We start from the raw sequence: 23,784 nt of genomic DNA, 5'->3' as shown, positions 1-23,784 counted from the left end.
GTATGTATATTTATAGTGCATTGTTTCAGTGAGAATTTGTATTTGCTTTTGCCAGGAACCCAGGGACACTATTATCCCAGGATCATATAATGTTATTTTTCATCTTGGACTTTTGGGGGCCATACAGATAGTGTAAATTTAGACCCAAACCCACTTGAATACAGACAAGTGGTTAAGATTTGGGGGTTTTATTTGTCCCTCCTGTTTTATGAAAGGTCAGGACTAAGACACACCTCCCTACCATTTTTTTACTAGTTGACCCACTGATGGTATGCCTTTTAAGGAGCTGTACCTATGTGTGGGAGCTTTAATCTGAATCCCATCCTTCTTAGATCCCAGGATTTATTTCCTGTTTCCACACATGTGGCCATTATAACTCAGGCTTTAAGTCACTATCTGAGAGACCTTGCTATGTTGGACATGGAGTCTATGTTTTGAGTAGTTGAGTTTTTCTTTTATGCTTTTAAGATAGATTTTATTCTACTGGAGTTTTCCGTTTTCTTCACAATATTTCCTTTTGTCTTGCTTTGTTTTCATTAAGACTCAAGCTTCATGTATCTGAATAAATATCCCATTGTCTGAGAGGCTTTCCCTGACTCCATAATATAAAATAAGATGCCCTCTCCCTATTCTCTTTTACATGTTAATTCACTTTATTATACTTATGTAAATCATCATTATCCTGTTTGTATTTTTTGTTTCTTTGATTAGAGTCTGCATTTCCCAACCTAGAATGTAAGTTTGATTACTGCAGGGACTCTTCCTGCCATGTTCACCCTTGTCGTCATAGTACCCATCCCAAAAGTGACTTCATGATAGATGCTCAGATCCCGTAGAAACTCTTATACCATTTCTGTGTGCATATCCTCCCGCTACTCTGTACTTTGCTTCTAACACCTGCATAGTGTCTGAACCCTTGGCTACTGAAACTGCTTTGCTTACGCACACAGAGAGCTGGCACAGCGTGGGAGTTTATATAGCCACTCTGGGTGAGCTTTAGCCAAAGACTGTGAGAATACTAGAAGTGCAGCTTACACTTCAGGCTGAAGCTTGGAGCTTACTTGAATTCTCCCCCTTTTCGTTTGTGGCTTCCACCACTCACTGGTCTTTTCTGAGAGCTCTTCCTTAAAAAATCACTTGCGTAGGAATCCTTACTTCAGGGTCTGCCCCTTACGTCTGCCAACCTAAGACTCAATAAATATTTATTGAATGAATAAATATCTCTGCCACCAAATTCTTCTTTTCAGCCTGCTGCACTAGCTCATATTTTATCTCTTGTTTTAAAGACTATTTTTTCTTGGATTTTATTAAAGTCACAAGATAACTCATTATATAGTATAGTTAATAGCAAATATTTTACTGCTTCTCAAGGGTTAAGCTCTAGTATAGAATATTCTCTCGTCCTATGCCATGAGGTTTTGTTAGCTTGTTAACATGTCATTGAATGGGAAGCATTCGATCCATGTCATTAGTTGCCATTTAGTAGGGTTGACTGATTATCGTTGGTTACCCTCTGTGTTCACCTGGTTGCCATTCAAATCCACCTTTCTGATGTAAATTGGAAGGCATTTGTATTATTCAAAGCTTCTGTCTGAATGACTCCATGCTAAATTTACTATTTCATGTTCTAGAACTAGGAAAAACCTCTGCTGCCTAGGTAGTGTTGAATCAGGTGTAGACAGGTAGGAGGGGTACATTGCTTTCTTGATATTTCCTGGAATCTATGCTTCATCATTTACTTCATATCAGACTCTTTTCTCTCCCTGTAAACAATTTTGACTCATCACAATTTAGTGTTCAAACAATAGCTTGAATAATGTAGTAAATACTTTGTCCTGCCCTAGGTTTCCCTCCGTTCCAATCAACCATCCTCAATTATTGCAGAATTACCCTTAAATAAATGAAATCCTTTACTTTCTCCCTTTAAAGTCCTTGTTAGATCTAGATTTCTTTATCGGAGAAATTCCGTATTTCTTGGCCTAGTTTACAAGGCCCTTTCAAAATCACTTCCCATCCTTTACTTTCACCCCAGCCTCTCCCCATTTATTCTAAGCTCCACTTTGATTAAACTTTGACGTTTCTCTGATTATGCTTTGCTCTTTTGACTTCATTACTTTATACATGCCATTCCCTCTGCCTGGAAAGTGATTCCCAAGCTTTCTTACTTGGAACAACCTTCATCATAGACCAAATTTCAGTTCAAATACCTCTTCAAAAATATTATGCCCAACCTGTACTTTGTATCCACATCACACGGTTAGTTCACACCCTACAACTAAGCTCCATAGCACTCTCTGTCCATAGTACTTGTGTATTCTGTGCTTTTTGCTTAGATTCTTCTTCAGGACTGAATGACTTATTCCCCCTCATTGCAGAGAATGCTGCCACTGACAGCCTTCAGCTGTCAGCTCTCTTTGGGAATTGCCCTTGTCTGCAAAAAACTGCCTCACCCAAACTCTTGCCCCCTTCTCAGGGGCAGACTGTATCCCATGACTTGTTGATACTGGGGTTATAAAGACTCGACTTCTTTTCCCAACTTCGAACAACTCTGAAAAGCGATCTCATCTTCAGAGCTCCCCATGGGGTCAACGGAGGACATTGTTGAGACTACATGGCAGACCAGCCTTTCTCTGTGTCAGATCTCTTTTCCTCCCCATCCTCCATAGAGGCTGGTCCATAGAGTACTCCCTAATAAAATTACTGCATAATTAACCTTCTAAGAATCTGCATTCCATAGAAATGATCCTGCAATACCATTGTTTTGGTTATCAAATTTAGTTTTCATTTCTCTCCATTGTTTTCTCCAATTAACTGTGAACTTCTTTAGGATAATACAATGATGCCCATTTTTATTTCCTAAACATTTAGTATAGGCACTGACATACACTGGATGATCAATAAATATTTCCTAAATGAATGGATGGAAGGATATTGTTTTATTCTGACTAGTTGGTGGAGAAAATAAATTTTGTCTAGCTTTCTCCTTATCATTTCTATGAGCTTATATGCTATCATTAACTGCTAAGTTTTCTTATGCCTAATATTAGAATTATTTCAGTGCCCACACTATATCACAATGATTCTGCTTTCCCCTTAAATATAATTAACTGAACAACATTGACTTTATTCATTCAAGATGAAAATAAATGGTCTATATAGGAATAAAATTTCAAAACCCATATGAACAAAGAAGTCAAATTTTTTTCATGCAGGACAAAATCTGCAAGTGATTAAGTGACTTCTTTCTGAAGTTAGGCTTATTATTTCTTCCTGAAGTTAGACTTATATTTATGCAAAAGCTATTTGTTTATATAAACTAATGATACAGAAGACGACTTGGATTACTTAGAAAGGCTTACTTTTTCGGTAAGTTACAAATTTCCATTACACTTTTTGAAGGGCTGAACTGAGATTCATTCGTCACTGGAAAAGACTTCTTTCTACATTGACATACACTCAGTATATGTGAAAGTATATACATTCTTCTCTATTGATAGAGATATATTTTAGAAAGTGAATTTCTCACGGGTATCAAATTAGGAACCGGGTGGCATACATTTGGTTATTTCTTTTCTCTTAGTTTCCATTTCCTTTTCTGAAAAATAAGTATGGCCATGCAGGCTTACCCTACATGGTGTGATCAAGAAATATGGTGAATGTTTAAATAAAAAAAACTTATTAGAGTAAAAGACACATTGCCATTAATCCCCCTCAAAATACTCCCCCTCGCTTCAAACACACTTATCCTATCGTTCTTGCCACTCTCTGAAGCAGTTCTGGAAGTCCTCTTTCATATCTTTAGTTGCACTGTCGTGGCTGCCTCGATGTCCTGAATCGATTCAAAACGTTTACCTTTCATGGTCATTTTGTCTTTGTGAAAGAGCCAGAAGTCGCACGGTGCCATACCCTGTGAATAAGGTGGACGAGGACACACGGTAATGTTTTTATTTGACAAAAATTGCCGTATCAGAAGTGATGTGTGACACGGAGCCTTTCCCCATTGTGATCACAAAATACGGTGAGTACTGTTGCCGAGTGCCATCCAATGGAAAGGCGGGGATCTTCAATACGGGAAGCGGCGAGTCGAACCTCAATAACAGTGTGTAACAAGTTTCAACTTGTTCGGTGCAGTCAGTCAGGCATGAGCTACAGTTGAGAGAAGGTGTGTTTTAAAATATGCTGTAAATCATCCTCCATCATGACAACGCTCCGTGTCTCACTTCACTTCTGGTATATTGCAATTTCTGTCAAATAGAAACATTACAGTGTGTCCTCATCCACCTTATGCACCGTATCTGACACTGTGAAACTTCTGGCTCTTCCCCAAAGTAAAATGACTATGACAGGTAAATGTTTTGAGTCAACTCAAAAGACATTGAGGCAGTGATGACAATGCAACTAAAGACATGAAAGAAGATTTTCAGAACTGCTTCAGAAAGTGGCAAGCACAATGGGATACATGTATTAGAAGTGGGGGGACAGTATTTTGAGGGAGATTAATGACAATGTGTCTTTTACTGCAATTTTTTTATTTAAACATTTACTGTATTGTTTGGTCACACCTTGCATGCTATGGATTCTCATCTGGACACTATTGATATTTTGGACTGGATAGTTCTTTTTTGGTGGGAGAGGGGACTGTCTTATGTATTGTGGGATATTCAGCAGCATCCTTGGCCCCTCCCCCACTAGATGCCAGTAGCATTCCCAGAGTTGTGACAACCCAAAATGTCTTGACATTGCTAAGTGTCCCCTGGGGGACAAATTGGCCCCAGTTGAGAACCACTTCTTGATGAAGGTGATCTGTCTTTGCCCCCACAAGTCAACTGGAGCTATTCTCTCTAAAATCATCGGTACAATTTCAGTTACCATATTAATGACACTTTCTTGAGCCTATTATTTTTATTTTATTTTATTGTTTTTAATTCTTGAGATTGTTATGCTAAGTGAAAATAAGTTAGACAGAAAAAGTCTAGAACCATATGATTTCACTGATATGTGGGATATAAAGCTGAAAGCAACAAAGGAACAAGAAAACAAATGAAGAAACAAAAACTTGTAGACACAGACAATAGTTTAGTGGTTATCAGAGACTAAGGCAGGAGGGGGGTGGTAGATGAGGGTAAACAGAATCTTGAGCCTCTTTTTTTTTTAATGTACTGGGGTGACAATTGTTAGTGAAATTACATAGATTTCAGGTGTACAATTCTGTATTACATCATCTATAAATCCCATTGTGTGTTCACCACACAGAGTCAGTTCTCCTTCCATCACCATATATTTGATCCCCCTTACCCTCATCTCCCACCCCCACCCCCCCTTACCCTCTGGTAACCACTAAACTATTGTCTGTGTCTATGAGTTTTTGTTTCTTGAGCCTCTTAAATTGTAATGCTCCTGATTTATCATAGAAGATATTTCTAAAAAGTTTCCATTTGTTGAAATCACCTGGGGGACTGTAATTCTAAAAGATAAATTTGGGTAAGCCTGTGAATTGGGATCTTTCTTATAAAATAATGCTGTTTTTCTCCCCTTGGGGGAAGTAGCAAGAGTCACAATATAGTCAGGTTTTAAAATTGGGAATGTAAAATGTGCCCTAGATCAGAGATAACTTTATACACACCGGAACAATCTGTCCATAGAAATTTTTTACCTCTCTCCTTGTAAGTAAGCCAAACACTGTCTTCCTAACCAAGACGACATAGGCAATTCAAAAAATGATTAGAAGCCTGTGTTGATTTCCCATCACTGCTGTAACAAATTACCACAAAATTATCGACTTTAAACAACACAAATTTATTATCTTACAGTCTGGACATCAGAGGTCTAACATCAGTCCCACTGAGCTAAATGCAAGGTGTCAGCAGGCTTGGTCCTTTCTGGAGGTGCTGGGGGAGTATCCATTTCCTTGCCTTTTGCAGCTTCTAGAGGCTGCCTGCATTCCTCACTTAGCTCATGGCTCCTGGCTCACAGTGGCATCACTCTAACTTATGCTTCTATCGTCACATCTTCTCTACCACTCTTAACTCTTTTGCCTCCCTTTTTAAAGACCCTAATGGTCACATTGGATTCACCTGGAAAATCTAGTATGCTCCCCATCTCAACATCCTTAACTTAGTCACATATGGAAAGTTCCTTTTTTCAGGTAAGGAAACATATTCGTATGTGCCAGGGATTAGGACATGGACATATTCGAGGGACCATTATTCAGTTTACCATAATGCCCCACTCCTCTGACTGGTCCTCATATACCAAGGGGAGAGAGACCCAATTCTGATGAATCAGCTTTGGGAAGTATGAACTCTTTATAAATAAATCTGCTTTTGATGGACAAGAATGGTCATAAAAAGGATGGCGTGAAGGGCAAGGTGCTCCAGTCAGAGTATGGAGTTACTGCAGAACATATTTTCCTTCCAATGATGTTTTGAGTCTCAACTGAAACCCCAGAAATTTCCCCCTTAAGACAAGACAAGGAACCAATGTACTGGGGACTTGGCACAGAAAAATTATAGTTCAAAATGGGTCAGTAATATAAAATTTGTCACCATACACATTTGTCATGCTTTGTCACCCGACAAGGGAGAACAGGAGAGGGACCATTGGGACCCCTTCTTTGATTTTTTGGTTATCCTTTGACTCATGCGTAAATTCTCTACATAGCCTTTTACTCTCAGAGGACTTGGTAACTACCTTGTGAGCTGGTTTACACTATGAAATTGGTGGTATGTAGGTATGTGTCATGTCTCTACATTTCTAAGCATGGATTGTGTGTGTGTGTGTGTGTGTGTGTGTGTGTGTGCGTGCAGCTGTGTATTCCATCCTATGTCAAACTAACTCTGAACTTACCTGTTTCTCTCTCAGCAACACCTTTCAACCAGCTTAAAAACTAGTACTTTTAACTCATTTTTAATAATCAATAAATCTCTAAGAACTGTTTATTTTATAATTTCTTAAGCATCTGTTCAACCCTGCACAGTCATCTCACCACTTTTGCCTGAATTATCATAGTCATCTACAAGACCTTTTTTACCTAAACATCTCATCTCTTTCCCATTCTACTGCATACTGTTTTATTGGATTAAAGCACATCATCCCATTTCATCAACCAATATCATTCTCATATTATGGAATGAAATCCAAATTCCAAGACCTAGCATTTAAAACTCCAACATTTAATTACAACTCCCTTTTTCAACAACTGCTTTTCATTACATCAAGTACAAATCCTTGCCTCAGTGGGTGTGTTCCACCCACTATCCACTAAATGAGTCATTTATGCTACTGAGGTAATTTAAAGGGTCAGGTTGTTAAATCAGACTCTTCAGAACTACAGGTTTTACCATGTAGCAAACTTTACTAGTAACTCTAAGGACACACGCAATTGTTAGACTCCGGGGAAGCATGGAGCAGTCTGAGACTGCAAATGCCACTCTCTCGGGTTCTTCCTTTCCATATTAGTATGTGCCCTGGATCAGATTTTACATATAATTTGTCTAAGTAACGCATGTGAGGCATCAGTTACAGAGTCATAAACAGTTATTCTTTCAGTCATAAACATCTCCATTACATGCTAAGATAGCTAACACATTTTCCAGTATGCTATGCCTCATAACTTAAAGTTCCAGGTTTGTTTTCTATAAGCAATTTGGAGAGACTAGGTATAGCCTGAGAAAAGCATTCCACAGGAAAGAACTTATAATTTCTCCACTGGTGAATATCATCATGAGGTCTGACTAGATTAGCATGCTACAAGATTTTAAATGGTCCCTTCTTGCTTTCAATTTCTCTCCCTAGGGTATCCCCAGACCAGCTCCTCACCATTTCTTTTCCATCTACCATCTCCAGAACTTGCTCCCTCTGTCTACAAAGTTTCTCTGCCTACTCTACTACCTATAAACCCCCAACTTCAGTCCCGGTTGCTCTGTGATGGCCCAAATTTATTCTAGGTCCTGGTAATTTCTTGGAACTTTGAATCACTATTGCATTTGTGATTGTCACTCTGTCCTTTAGCATTTGTACTGGGAACATTACAAAATTGGTCAATTTAATCATCAGAAAACCCTGTTAGTGTGCTATTTTCATTCTTTTCATACAAAATCATCGAGACTTTGGAAGTCTAAGAAATTTGCTTAAAATTACAAAAGTAGAGGATCTGGTATTCGAAGCTGGGTCTGAGTTACACTTAGCATTAAATTTACTTTAGAGCAAGAGTATGAAATGGGTGAAATTTGTCTCTGAAGCCCACCCCTGTACCCTACCATTAATCTTGCTAATAACTTTAAATGTATTAACCGATAAGTACTTAAAACATGGCTTCATCCAGTGATATTAACATTTAAAGATTGAATAATTAAAAAGAGTGTCCTTTAGTTTCTGGTTCTTCTCCGTGCTACACAGCTGGACAACAGGAATGAAACCCATAGGATAAACTCAGACTACGTCTTCTTCTTCTTCTTTTTTTTATTGGGGGAGGGGAACAGGACTTTATTGGGGAACAGTGTGTACTTCCAGGACTTCTTTTTTCCAAGTCAAGTTGTTGTCCTTTCAGTCTTAGTTGTGGGGGGTGCCGTTCAGCTTCAAGTTGTTGTCCTTTCAGTCTTAGTTGTGGAGGGTGTAGCTCAGCTCCAGGTCCAGTTGCCATTTTTCTAGTTGCAGGGGGCACAGCTCACCATCCCTTGCAGGAGTCGAGGAATCAAACTGGAACCTTGTGGTTGAGAGGATGCGCTCCAACCAACTGAGCCATCCAGGAGCTCAGTGGCAGCTCAGCTCGAGGTGCCGTGTTCAATCTTAGTTGCAGGGGGCGGAGCCCACCATCCCTTGCGGGACTCGAGGAATTGAACAGACAACTTTGTGGTTGAGAGCCCACTGGCCCATGTGGGAATCGAACCGGCAGCCTTCAGAGTTAGGAGCATGGAGCTCTAACCACCTGAGTCACAGGGCCGGCGCAGACTATGTCTTCTTTATTCACTCTTTCTCTAACCCTTCCCCTTTTTCCTCACATGAATGGTGAACAAAAGGAGTCTTACTATAACACTTTGGCTTTTCAAAACCTTGTTTAAGATGTGTTTTTAATGGATGGATCTTGAGAGTGTAATGCTGAGCGAAATAAGTCAGACAGAAAAAGCAGAGAACCATGTGATTTCACTGATATGTGGTATATAAACCAAAAACAACAAAAGAACAAGACAAACAAATGAGAAACAGAAACTCATAGACACAGACAATAGTTTAGTGGTTACCACAGGGTAAGGGGGGTGGGGGGTGGGAGATGAGGGTAAGGGGGATCCAATATATGGTGATGGAAGGAGAACTGACTCTGGGTGGTGAACACACAATGGGATTTATAGACTATGTAATACAGAATTGTACACCTGAAATCTATGTAATTTTACTAACAATTGTGTCCCCAATAAATTTAAAAAAAAAAAAAGATGTGTTTTTAGAAAACAGTAACACCATGCTGAATATGATTGGAATTCCCCATTCATATCTACATTTTTCTATGTACCATCCAATTCTATAAAGGCTGGAAACTAATAACTACATGTCCCAGACTCCCTTGCAACTGGGATTCTAAATATGAATTAGCTTCCTTCAACTAGTTTCACTCACAAGAGATTTCGCATCCACACTTCAGGCAGAGGCCAAATTCCAGATGCTGTTTCTGCTGGCCTACGGAGGTTGTAAAGCCAAGAGAGTGTCTAGAAAAAGCTGCGCAGTCACAATCAGGGTTTCAGAATGAAGTCACCAACGTTGTGGGTAACCAGAGGCAGTTGTCCAGAGGCAGTCTCCTTCCTAATCCTTGGATCACATCTCTGGTGGCATGTTCTTAAACCCAAGTGTTTTAGTGATGGCCCTTGATTCCTGTTCCTCCAGGGCTTCCAATGATTTTGTAACACCTCAGTCCCTCATCTAAATCTTTTCTTTCTTAAAATAGCTAGAATGGTGTGTGTTTCCTGGTAGGAATCCTGACTTACACAAACACATAGTATAAATACTTCATGACAACAGTTATTTTCCCTGCTGTCCCTGAAGTTTAGAGGGTAAATCTTACACCAGTGAATTATTTACACTGAATAACTGCAACTACCTAGTTATAAATTATTAGGATTGCTAAAGATGGTATTAAATGGAGTCTTTCTTTAAATCATGAGCTAAACAGTGTGCTTGCTATCTAAATTTCAGTGCTCAAGCATGTTCTAAAAAGAGATTACTCTGGTGTTTTCATCTTCATTCCCTCTTTTGACATCATTTTTTTTTGCCAACAACGAACTGAGGTGAGTGGGGAAGCAGGCTTATGAGACAAAGAAAAGAGGTCAGATGATTGGCTTGAAGTCTACAGCCTGGCTTCTAATCACTTGTGTGACCCCAGGCCAGTCAGTTGCTCATTCTGAGGTTGTTTTTGTAATACAGAATTGTACACCTGAAATCTATGTAATTTTACTAACAATTGTCACCCCAATAAATTTAATAAAATTTAAAAAAAAAAGAAAAAAGAAAAATGAGGATAGTGATAATCTCTGAGCATGAGGCCCAGAATCCTACATGAAGCTAACAACATGTTCACCGGATAAGCTGGTATGTGAATCTCAAACACCTCTGAGCATTTGCACCGATTGATTTTCAATCACTTTCATGTGGCTTACAGATACTTGCATGAATATTGTTTCCATCCGACCTCCTAAAACACTGGATTTGGGTTCCAGTGCTCCATGATTTGAATATTAGACTGATCAAAGTTTGCTTTACAGCCTCTACTAATGAAACCCATAAAAGTCACATTTGAATAGGGTTTCTCTGTTATCCAAATGTCAATTGTGGTCCCAAATATCAGCATTATTCTGAAACTCCACTGTGTTTACAAAGAGGAAGCTTCTGGTAGTTACACTTAAATATTGGCAAAATTATGGCTTTTGCTAAGATTGTCTTCATGTATATGTTTTTAACTTGCTCTAAAACAAGAATCATCAGTATGCAGTCAGGTATTGAAGAAACTTGCCTTACAACTAGAGTAGTCAGTCTGGGGTTAGCTCTTGAATAGGCTGAATAATGTGTTGGTTAATAACATGGACTCTGGAATCAGGCTGCTTGAGTTGGAACCGTAATACCACAATTTATTAACTATGTGACTTTGGGCCAGTTGCTAAACCTCTCTGATTCAGTTTGCTTGCCTGTAAAATGGGGACAAAAATGGTACCCAACTCATAAGGTGTTTTTTGAGGATTTATTAAATGAGAAATTGTGAAAAATCAAGAAAGTGCTTGACCCACAGTAAATGTGAAGTATTTTGTTAAGACTTCCCCGTCTCAATACTGTTATTAAAGGAACAATTGCCTTCTAGCTTTCTCTGCCACAGCCTCTCCGGTGGCTAAGAGTGAGTCTTCCATAGTCCACTTTTATCCATACTTTTAATGAGCTTACTAAAATGTTTTCAGCTATTAATCCTTCTCTGGTTTATTAATTCTATGCATTTTTCCCCGAGTGTACATATTTCTTTGCTCTTGGCCAATTGCTAAGTCAGTTGTGTTAGATTTTTGGAAAATATCTGCTAAATTTAACATACCATGTTTCCCCAAAAATAAGACCTGGCTGGACCATCAGCTCGAATGCGTTTTTTTGAGCAAAAATTAATATAAGACCCAGTCTTATGTTAATATAATATAAGACCGGGTATAATATAATATAATACAATATAATATAATATAACATAATATAATATAATATATAGCAGGTCTTATATAATATAAGATAATATCAGACTGGGTCTTATATTGTTTTGCTCCAAAAGACGCTTTAGAGCTGATTGTCCAGCTAGGTCTTATTTTCAGGAAACACTGTAATACTTCTAGTATTTTTAAGTACTCAATGGAATATTTAAATAGTTTTATAAATGTACACTTCACTTACAAAAGAATACTGTATGTCAATATCCCTTTACTTGCAAGTTCCAGCTCAGTTGAACAAATTCATCTTCTAGTAATCTGGAGGTTTCCTCTTCTTGACCTTGGATTACGTGCAGTTCAGACTGAGAAACATTTGGTAATTCCTCCAAATACCTGGTGGGAGGGCAAAGAGGTGGCTTATAAGGATCCTCAGAAATCCAGGGAGGTAGAAGTGACTGAGAAGCCTCTGACCCGAGGCATTTTCAGTACCTTGGTGACACTTTTGGAATCTAATCCTTTTGATCTCCCATTGAGAGGTTAGAGGTTTATCTACCTGTGGACTTGAGTCTCTCAGGTTTGTAGATCAAGGGAGACACAAAGCTTTCTGTCCCGGCTTATTGATCAGGGCCTGATTTTCTACCTTTACAAAACCAGCTTTATTTCCCAGAAGTAAGTCCTTGGTTGCACATCTTCCTATCTTATAGATTTCCCTAGATGCAACCCTATTTCTCAAAATATGCTACTACTGTGTTTCCCTGAAAATAAGGCCTAGCCAGACAATCAGCTCTAATGCATCTTTTGGAGCAAAAATTAATATAAGGCTAGGTCTTATATAAGATCTGGTATATTATATTATATAAGATCCGGTATTATATTATATTATATTATATTATATTATATTATATTATATTATATTATATTACGTTATGTTATGTTATATTATATTATATTATATTGTACCTGGTCTTATATTAATTTTTGCTGCAACAGATGCATTAGAGCTGATTGTCCGGCTAGGTCTTATTTTTGGGGAAACATGGTATTGTACCTAAATTCATGCCATTAGCCCATTCTTGCAGATTATACCACCTGCTAGATTTCAGCATCTGTCTAAAATTATACCAGATTCTAAATCCAGTGAGTTGTATTGAGTGTTGGGTCTTACATTTTGCTTTAAGCTTACGTTTCAGTTAAGATTTGTTTATATTGTAGTTCAGATTATAATTATCCATTTCTTTGGTGCTACTATTTTTGTCGAGGACTTGCCTGCATGCCAACTAACTTATTCCCTCCAGTGTGATACTTTATCCCTGCCAGCATATTATGCGCCTGCTGAAGTATCCTGGATCCCTCATATAAAACTTTCACAGATATTCTTAGTGTATTCATACAGTCTTTGACTTTTCTTGTAGAAATGAGACTGTGCTGGACAAAACTTAACATTCAGGGTATCTGATTCAATAAAGCTTACCCCAATGGCCTCTGAAGAACTGGATCAACTGAATATTTGCACAATTCTTGTTTGTTTATACCTATATAAGCCAGACTTTTCTATTGTAAGGACTGGAATGCAAATAGAAATAAATTCCTCACACAATTTTTTATATATATTAGGCTGGTGCAAAGGTAATTGCGGTTTTTGCAATTATTTTTAACCTTTCGAACCACAATTACTTTTGCACCAGCCTAATAGCATCTTTCCATTTTCAAACCATCAATTTAAAGATTGATCATTACAGTAACCTGGAAATTTAAATAATTTTGTATATTAAACTGTATTATTATGTAGTATTTGATATTGTCTAAGTACTTTATAATAATTTCTTTAAATATTTATTCCTCACAATGATCCTGTGCTATTCAGCATTACTATTATATTATCTTCCCTCTGTTTTCTTTTGGGAGAAGTAAAAAGCAGGCAGTTTATAACTTGTCAAATGTTACCAAGTGAGTCAGTGACAAAATGGGATTTGAAATCCCAGCGTCTATGTCCCTGATCAGCTATTATTTCTATTCTACCCAGATAAGTGTACCATTTCCCTGTTTATTGTTTAGTCTGTCATTTCTTACTTCAACAAAATCCAATTAAATTGTTCAGTGTTTTATCTTCCTTTTCCCATACTAATTATTTCTTTTTTGTTTACATAACTTTATCATGGGCATTAGGTGAAGATTTGTCTGATAGCAGAAGGATGTATTAAATTATTTCTTTATAACTTTCTAACTCTTTCACCTTAAAAACAACAACAACAACAACAAAATACAAAAAAACAAAAAAACAAATACTTGCATTTAGTGCCAGGAATTTAAGCAGAAACCTGAAGTGAAACCAATTCATGCACACAGTAGCAAATACAAAGTAAAGCAATGATCTTGGCTTGAGCTGTCTGGTTCCATGGTCTGGTGGAATGTCACACACAAGCTCGGTCACTGCAAACAATGGTTTTCTGGCTGTGACCACTGGCTGTCACTTCTAGCATAGACGAATCATGTTAGGGGGAACGGAAAAAGTGAGCACCACTTCTTACCATGTTCTCCCTCCCTCCGCTGTGTTGGATGCAGCAGAGATCACCCATCAACCAGCCCAGGGCAAACCAACAGGGAGGGGCCAGTCACTGTTCAATTACAGTCAGGCTCACCTCCACAGCAGTAACTGTGGCTCTAACCTGGACTCCTATTCAGGAATCAGGCTGTGGCAGTGGCAGCTGGAGAGCGTAACAGGCCCTCCTGCTGAATAAGGAAGTGGGTGAACCAATGGGTAAGCTGCAGAGGGTCACTTGCAGAGGGACCAGGAGTGATAAGGAAACAACTCATTCAGGCAGATGCTTTTGACATCTAACTCCCAAACCTGCCTGCTGCATGAAGGGAAGCCATCTCCCATGGGAGAGAAATCATGGGGTGGGAGGCCATATTCTCACTGTTGAGTCTTTCTAGGAGCCAGGGCTGCACGCACAAGGCTCCTGGTTCCTTCTCCTTCCACCACCCCCTCTTCTTCGCACTCTCACTCCTTGTGCTTCTTCTTGTGCTTCTTCTTCTTCTTCTTCTTCTTGGCGGCCTTGCTGTCTTTCGATGTGTGCCTGGCCCTCTTGCCTGTATCACTTCCAGAGTCTGAGCTGTCAGAGTCAGATGACTTCCTGTCTCTATGTTTCTTTTTCTTCTTTTCCTTCTTTCTTTTTCTAGAAGAATTCTTCGTGGGGTCAGGCTTTTCAAATTCTGCTGCCTTTGCCTCTTCCTTGTCCTCTTCTTCATCAGGTATCAGAGAGTATTTGGTCCCACCTGGTTGCATGAAACAATCCTTTGCAAAGCGGCCTTTACAGCCACACTTCTTGCAGGTAGTGTTCAGCACAGCCTCGAGGTTGATCTTCTGCCCCATGTAATCCTGGAAGGACCGCCTCCGCCTCTCTTCTTGCTCAATTATAACGTTGTTGGGGTCGAGGTCTTTCCCAGTCCCTTGGTTGACAACTTGCATGGAGAGGGATACTTTTATTCTATCATTTTTCATCTCTCGGCCAATAAGCTTCACCCACACTTTGTCTCCAACATCTACTATCTCAGGGTTTATCCATACGACACGATGACATGTGAGTTCGATGGACCAGACCTTGCTTCCGACAGCCTGGGATTTTGATAAAGGCTCCATAGTCTGTCACCATAGCAACCTCTCCTTGGAAAATAGTGTAGAGAGCAGGCAAGTTTTCCATGGTCTCGGGTCTTCCTGAATTCATCCTCAATGCTCTATGCCTCGTCCATATCTCTTTTGCTAAAGCTAATTCAAGTGTCCCCGCGTCAGCTCCAGGTCTCCCCACCGCAGCATTGCGCGAAACGCCAAAACCCCACTCTTTCACCTTTTGATTTTACCTTGTAAAACTGGATCTGAGAGTTTATAATGTGTGATGGCCACATACTAAATGATCAAGTCTTTGCTCTCCACAACTATTGATAATTATGAACATATATATTTAATTTTGTAAAGATTAAGTACTTTTTATGACAGTGTGATTGGCCTATAAAGTTATTGAAGGCAGAGATCATGGCTTCTAATCAGGAAGGGAGTATGATATAAGCGGTCAAAGACCTATGGATTCAAGTTCTCCCTCTGTCTCATATTAGCTATGTGACCTTGGGCAGTAATTTATCCTATTCAGCCTGTATTTCTCTTCTGTAAAGGAGATGATATTTACTTTATAGACCTCCCTGACGCTATTTACCTCACAGACTTCTATGATGATAAAGTAAAGAAACACGTTGAAAGTGCTCAGCTAGCACATATTAGCAGTTACCAAACATCAGTCTCCATCAGTTTCATCTTCTAATTGCTTGTATGGACCCAAACCATCAGTATAGCCTCATTCCTCGTGATGGGTGGCCAACACATTTTGTTCATTGGCAAAATATTTGCATAATCAGCAAGAACAAACTTTATTACAGAGTCTTCTTTAACAAAATTATTTCCCTTCAGCAGATATTTATAGTTGCTGAATAAGTATGCCTGTTTTCATTTTTAGGGTTCAAATCATCATTTCAGTAACTTGGCCCCTTGCAGTTAATGTCCCCTCGTTTTCAAGAGATAAATGTGCACAAATGCTACTTGTTATCAAGAAGCGATATTTCAAAAATGGTTTTGGGAGCATCATTTTAATAATATATCAGTTATAATCCAGTTAGTTAAACAGAAACTACACTAGGTATTCAACAGAAGAAATTTAATATAGGGAATTCGTATACAGGTGTTGGAGGCCTCACATAGCAAAAAGGGGGGAAAAAGAGCAAAAAGAAAACAGGTAACCCAAAGATTGTAGCTGTAAGATGCATCTAGCACCTCTAAGTCTGAGAATATAAAAGGAAAGCGATTGGGGTAATCATAACCTAGAAGCTGGAAGGAGGGGACTGGCTGAATTGTTACTCAGTCTAGGTTACCACCCAGCTGTTTCTGGTAACCTAGGATTTCAGAGCAATGGCTCAACATAGCTGCAGCTCAGATCTCTGAGTGGGTGGGAACACCTGGCTACTTCTAGTACCTTTCAGTAGGCACAGCGAGGCTGCTTCTAGCAATACCAAGAAGAAATTAAACTGAAAGGAACTGCTGATGTTGGGGCAAGAAACAAAAACAGAGTCTTTACCCTTGCTTTCCAATCTCTGTCTAGTGTCTTCTATTAGTTGAATCTAACAGGAAGTTAAGTGGGAAGGGGTTCTGGAAAATATAGTTTACAGAGTTCCAGCCCTAGCATTGTAGAATACAAAAGGATATATTTGTAGCTGAGAGACAAAGGAGATAACTGGAACACATAACTAAAAAAATACCAGTGACCACAGAAATTCCTTTGGGTTTCAGATAACACTTTTGAAGCCTATAGAAATGCATCCGTATATCATGATTAAGTTGCATTCCTTTTATAAATTGAGGCTTTTAATAATGACAGGAAATGGGTTGTTATATAATTCTTACACTGACCCCCAGAAAACCACATTCTTTTTTTGGTGGTGACTTTCTCTTTCCTTTCATGAAGTATGCTGCAGTATATTCAGCACCTGAATAAGCAGATTGTTTTTTCTTTGTGAAGCATGTGTTTCATAAAACCCAGTAAAAAGTAGAACAGCTGCAGATGGGTGTCTTGAAACTCCCAGAGAGATTGTTGAACAAGCAAGCCTCCATGTGAGCAGAAAATTCCTCAGATTACTAGGACTCTCATTTATTTACTGAATCAGAATGATGTTGAGGAATTTAAATACTTCCTTTGAGAACTGTGTAATAGGATCTTATGCTGTTTACCTGATGTGTACTCCGTGGAATAATCTAGTGTTGTGTTGGGCAGCTAGACTGGATGGAGTGTAAAATTATTTTCTGTATGTGAACCTGACCAGTAATATTTTCAGTCATTTGTTTATTCACAGGGATTGTGTATTAGGATTTCAATAAAAATTAAACCTGAAGAGTTTAGTATACTCCAAAAAATTTTCTGTTATTCTAAGTTAGCACAACAAATATTGAAACTAAATAAAAGAGTTTTAGGAAAAGGAACCTAACCTGAGGTACCTTAAAGTGATTGGTGATTATCAATTAGTTGCTGTTTTAGCAACTGTGATTGTGTTTGAGGAAATTCATGGTGGGTTAGCATCCCTGTTATTTCTGTAGAGGAAAAACTAGATTCTTTATCACTTTGTCTTAGTTAAAAGAGCATAATATAAGAACTGGATAATTGTACATTTAAGTAGATTTGCAGGTGTTTTGAATGGCTATATCTAAAGCAAATAAATAGTGGACCATATCAATATTTGTGTGATGGGAGCAGAGTTAGATGTCCCACAGTATTCCTACCTTCTACTCTAGTCTGTTAAATATAAAAATACTTAGATGAGTTGGGTGCATTCAGGTTACCAGAGGGTAAGGGGAATGGGGAGGTGGTAGAGGAGAGTAAAGGGGGTCCAATATATGGTGATGGAAGGAGAACTCACTCTGGGTGGTGAACACACAATGCAATATGTAGATGATATATTATAGAAATATACACTTGAAACATATATAGTTTTACTAATCTATGCCACCCCAATAAATTTAATAAAGATTGATAAAAAATAATATGAAAATACTCAGATGGAGGCATAAAAGATACGAAGATGAATTTTCAGATATACCTGGGATGAATCGTTAACGCTGGATGCCAAACCATTGTCTAAAATGATCTTGATAGTTCGAAATAATGAGAGTTAATCAAGATGAATTTGAGTGAGATAAATATAAAGGAAAATATGAAATGTTAGAGATATGATTTCACAATCATATCTTTTACAAAAAGAACTGACTACAAGAACACAATGATTTAATGATGTAATATGTCTGCCAATAAAGTCAATTTTGCTTAAGCTACATTGTGCTGATGTCCACACCTCTTTATATGTGAGGTAGTCTCTCTTTTTCGTGATCATCCATACTCTAATCAATCCATTTATAACTGTTTTTTTACTGTGCCTCCCAAAGGTACCGTTCTGAGGGATCTTGGCAGCCATAGCTAAGTATATAACCGTTGGTCAGGACTAGTGACTCGGGAACACATTTGTTGGTCTCATTTTACTTTCCTCCCATCAAACTTCTTGTTCATGGTTTTAAGGGAAACTACAGAATGTTTCAGAAAGCTGCCAGACAATGAGTTCCACCCTGTTATGAAATCCCTAAGAGTTTTATAAAATGTCGAATGCCGCATATTTAGGAGAATGTATACACTGCAGTCACATTTGGGTTTCTTCTATAAGCAACAACAGCAATAACTATCATTTTCTGAGTGTTGACTATGGGCCAAGTACACATAATAACTCACGAAGATGAGTAAACTAAGGCTTAGAGACACAAGTACTATGACTAAGCTCAACTACGTAGCTAAGCCATGTTAGAACCAGAACTTAAAATCAGACCATCTCACTCCATGGAAACCTCTGTGTAGTTGGAAAGAGCTATGCACTGGATATGAGGGAATTAGGCCCCCGGAGAGGTCCACCTTCCCTAATATCGTGATGAAATACTTTGCTTTTCTGGCTCTCCACTTTCTCATCTATAAATTGGGTTGATTGGATGGAGTGGTCAGTAAGGTCTCTTGCAGATCTAGTCCTCTAAATCTGCAGTTCTTTGAGAATTTGGATGTCTCTTTAACTCAGTGAAAGTGAAGAATCAACAAGAACCTATCTCTGACAATAATTACTTCTAGGGATACGTTTCAGTGATAATCTCTCCAGTTTTAAAGGCAAGAGGGAATAAGAATAGATTGAATCAATTTTCTGATTTGATTTTGAGGAAAGATATCAAATATTACATGTATAAATTAGGTATTTCTCCTTTGGTGAATCTCAAAATTATTCTGAGAATTTTGGTCTTTTAATCTTATAAATATGTCACAGGATGTCAAATGGGATTGTGATAGTTTCTCAGAATTTTTTGCTAAAGCTTAAAAGCTGAGAAAAATAGTTTATAAGTGCCCACACATTCTATAAAGAGGTGCTAGCTAAAATATATCAGAAAACCGATATTTGGTATCAAAAATCAGTGACTGGAAGGGGGCACAAGGGGTGTTTTTGTGGGGCTGGTGGTGTTTTGGGTGCTGGTTGTATAGTATGTTAACTGCAAAAATACAATGAGCTGTACATTTGTGAGCTGTACATTTGTGAGTATGTTAACTGCAAAAATGCAATTAGCTGTACAATGAGCTGTACATTTGTGAGCTGTACATTTGTGAGTATGTTAACTGCAAAAATGCAATTAGCTGTACAATGAGCTGTACATTTGTACATGTCAATAAGTTTTTTACCAAAAGATGTATCAGAAAGGTTCAGCTACTAACAACTTCAATCAATCACCCCCAGGATATATAAGAGAAGATTAAATATTTGAAAACGTTACTGAATAAAATCGTTGAGGTGGTTGTCAATCAAATAGGACGTACCTAAAAGCTTTGATGAACCTCCCCTCAATATATTTGTCTTTCATCCTCTGTATCCTGTACATATATTTTATTGTACCAATGAAGAAACTGAAAAAAAAAATGCTCCAAGATCACTTCAGTCTAGAGATTTTGCCAGGGAAACCCAGTTGGAAAGTGAAATGGCAAAACTTATTTGTGCTAGTATATTCTAGACGCTGAATGGCATCCCCTCCCTAGAGAATCTGCATTCTAAAATAAGACTAATGAGAAAAGCAGTGCAGAAAAATACAAACAAATCTTTAAATGATAGACTATAAAGCACCAGTAAAGGAGATATTTGGGGTTCAAGATTTGTTTTTCAGATGAACATTTATTATGCTTTGCTACAGATTAACTTTTTTTATGTTTGGTAGAATATCAATATAGACCAGAAGCCCCAATACTTATAAATACTTACATATAAATTAATAAATATTTGAGTATAAATAGTTAATTAAAAAAGGAATTATGACCATTGAATGAATAGAATGTATAGGAACTTATTCATTCAACAGATTCCTATTGAGGACTTATAATGTCCCAGTCACTAGGGACAATGCCATGAATAAAAGGAGAGATGCAGTCTCTTCTCACATGAAATCATAGATTTGGCAAGGGGGAAGGCCATTTAAAACTTGTCACCAAATAATTATTTCATTATAAGCTTGATTAATACTATAAAGCAAAGTACAAGATCTCTTTGAGAAAATGGTGTTTTAAAAGGTATCTGAAGTATATTTACATAGAGCATTGGGTATTATAACCTTAGAGACTGGTATTATAAATAAATTACTAAAAAAAAAAAAGGCTACACAACTAGCTTTACTATTACACTCAGTGTTCCTTATTCTGTTTTTGTGTCTCAAAGGAGTTATGTTAATACTAATGGCATAGCATATCTCTTACTGCATAGCTGATGCTATGAAAAAAATTCCTTCTTTTAAAAAATGTATTTCTGTTTATATTTTTGTGGAAGTTGTGTTGCCATAGCTTCAAGATACTTATTTAGAACATTTGTACTTAATTGAAAAGGACACTGCAATTTGGTAAGAATCAATAGTTTTTCCAATTAATTGACTTAATTTTTAAATGAGTCAGTGTTAACATTACCATGTTTCCCTGAAAATAAGACGGAGCAGAACAATCAGCTCTAATGTGTCTTTTGGAGCAAAAATTTATATAAGACCCAGTCATATATTTTATATTATATTATATTTATTATATTATATTATATTATATTATATTATATTATATTATATTATATTATATTATATTATATTATACAGGGTCTAATATTATAGTAAAATAAGACCGAGTCTTACATTAATTTTAGCTCCAAAAGATGCATTAGAGTTGATTGTCCGGCTAGGTCTTATTTTTGGGGAAATGCAGTAGTTTTGAATAATGAACTCCTGTCTTTGCTTCATGTTTATTTTCTGTGTAAATGTAATGCATGTCTGAAAATGCTTAGACACAAATGAAGTTTTGCAATATTCTGCTCTCAACATCAAGAAAAACAAAATCCTAAAAGAAATGCTTTTTAATCACTGTATTTTCCAAATACTCAAGAAATCCACTTCATAGGATATTTGTTTAAAACAATTATAGATTTTTCAGAAATAAAGAGAGTAAGAGAATAGTAATTGATGAAAATGGGCCCACATACCCAAATTGCAAATCCAAAATTATGTTGTCTCCAGGTGATTTATTCTGGGTTTACTCAATGAAAATAGAAGTGCGTTCATCAAAATTCAAGTTCATTGGGCATCTATTTTTGCTTTTCTTGCCTAAATGTCATCATTCTTGCTATTAAAACAATGTGTAAATTTCAAGCAGTAAAACATTATCCAAAGGTTACAGACAAATTTATGAAGAGATGTTTAATCACCCATTTATCTGCATTTTCCCCATCTCAATTTCTTTTCTGAGGAGCATTTGACACCTCTGAACTTCATATATATAACAATATGTTATATATGGTTAAATTTATCTCAGGTTAAATAACACAGTGTTCTCGGTAATCCTTTTGATTTTTTCCTTCATTGATTATCATGACCAAATTCTTTTGGCTAATTGGTATTCATTTTTTGTTACTGTAGGTTGTGCGACTTCGTTGCAAACTAAAGAGTAAGCAAACAAAAATATTTCTTTCTCTTCAGCTGACTTCCAGATTTTTTCCCTAATATTGCTCTATATAATCAGATCTGAGCTTCCATAAGTTTCAGCAGTATGTGACTGTAGGTGAACAGTAATCAATCGATTGTTGATGGCTTTTCTATCAGTGATAATGCAGCACCTTAGCCACAGGTGATCCCCTTCACCTCTCTGCCTCATTTGCTTGTCCTTATTTTCTTGTCAGGAAGTATAGATTTGGGAGTATGTCTTTGGCACCCCTCATCTTTCCTCAGCTACCTTCTTTCCTATGTTTAGAGGTTGTCTGTGAAGTCACTTTACCTTTCTCTCATTTTTGCTATGACCTAAAACTTCTCTAAAAAAAAAAGAAGTATTTAAATATGAAAAACAAATCTTGTTCCTGTAACATCTGACATGGTCTGGCCCTGCTACTTATTTGATCTCCTCTACTACTGCTCATCTCTGGCTTTCCAACTCCTAAGCTTCTTTTGTCCTTCCAGAAGATGTTTCTTTTTCCAGGAGGGCCTTCACACTTGCTGCCCCTTCAGCCTGGAGTGTTCTCCCCATCTCTCCCCACTTTGGGCTCATTCATCAGTTCTCAGCTCTAGGATCACTTCCTCAGGGAAGGCTCCTTGATACCCTTATCAGGTGAGGTTCCTTTGTTGTAGCCTCTGGTAGAATCTTGTTCTCCTTTAGCACAACAATATCAGTTTGTAATTCTACATTAACCAGTAATCACTTGATTCATGTCTGTTTCCTACATTAGACTATAAGCTTCTTGAAAACAAGGACTGTTCATTAACACTTAACACCTCACACAATGTCTGGTACATAGGATGTCAATGAATAAAGGGTTAAGTTAAAGAAAATAAAATTTGTTCACTTAGCATTTTCAGCAAGTTTTGGCTAATGAATGTATTAGTGTAGCCTGTGGTTCTCTGCCCTAGCTGCACGTTGGAATTACCTGGAGAACTTTAATAACTACTGATATCTGGATCCTTCCCTTAGAGATTCTGATTTGAATAGTGTAGGGCAATTCTAAGGTGCAACCAAGATTGAGAATCACTGATCAGGTCCCAACCTCAAATAGCAGATCATAAGCCTGAGATGTTTGAGGATTTATGAATTATGAGTGGAAGAGGCTTTGAGTGTCTGTCGAGGAAGAGAAAAATAACGTACTTCATGACAATAATGATTAATCTTTGTAACATTTCACTGTGGAGTTATAGCCAAAACTAGAAGCATTTTATTAACTACATTTCATAATTAAGAACTAAACCTGAATCCATTTTCATGTTTTTCCTAGTTAGATATGTCGTGGATTAATCAAAATGTAACTTGACCCAGAAGGAATTTTAGCAAAATCATAATTAATATCATAGTAAAAAGTATCCTAGGTCATGTAGTTTATATTAGAGCACCGAAAGCTCTACAAAAGTATAATTACCTGGATTTCTAAGCAAGTTGATAGAAGTTCTTACATGCAATGAAAGTTTTCTGATACATTTTATTGCAAAAGAAACCATTTTCACGTTACTTGG

At 37.5% G+C, this 23,784-nt stretch overlaps 1 long non-coding RNA gene and 1 pseudogene across 1 annotated transcript in view; one reads left to right on the top strand and one right to left on the bottom strand.

Annotated features, from left to right (window-relative positions):
- LOC141569541 (uncharacterized) overlaps positions 1-23,784 on the top strand; it is a 742,180-nt gene that overhangs the window by 347,159 nt on the left and 371,237 nt on the right. The gene's annotated exons all lie outside the window — the stretch shown is intronic.
- On the bottom strand, positions 13,938-15,491 carry LOC109436198 (zinc finger CCHC domain-containing protein 17; annotated as a pseudogene).

The sequence above is a fragment of the Rhinolophus sinicus genome, chromosome X (assembly GCF_036562045.2).
Source record: "Rhinolophus sinicus isolate RSC01 chromosome X, ASM3656204v1, whole genome shotgun sequence".
Taxonomy (NCBI): domain Eukaryota; kingdom Metazoa; phylum Chordata; class Mammalia; order Chiroptera; family Rhinolophidae; genus Rhinolophus; species Rhinolophus sinicus.
This window is presented reverse-complemented; position numbering and strand designations above follow the sequence as displayed.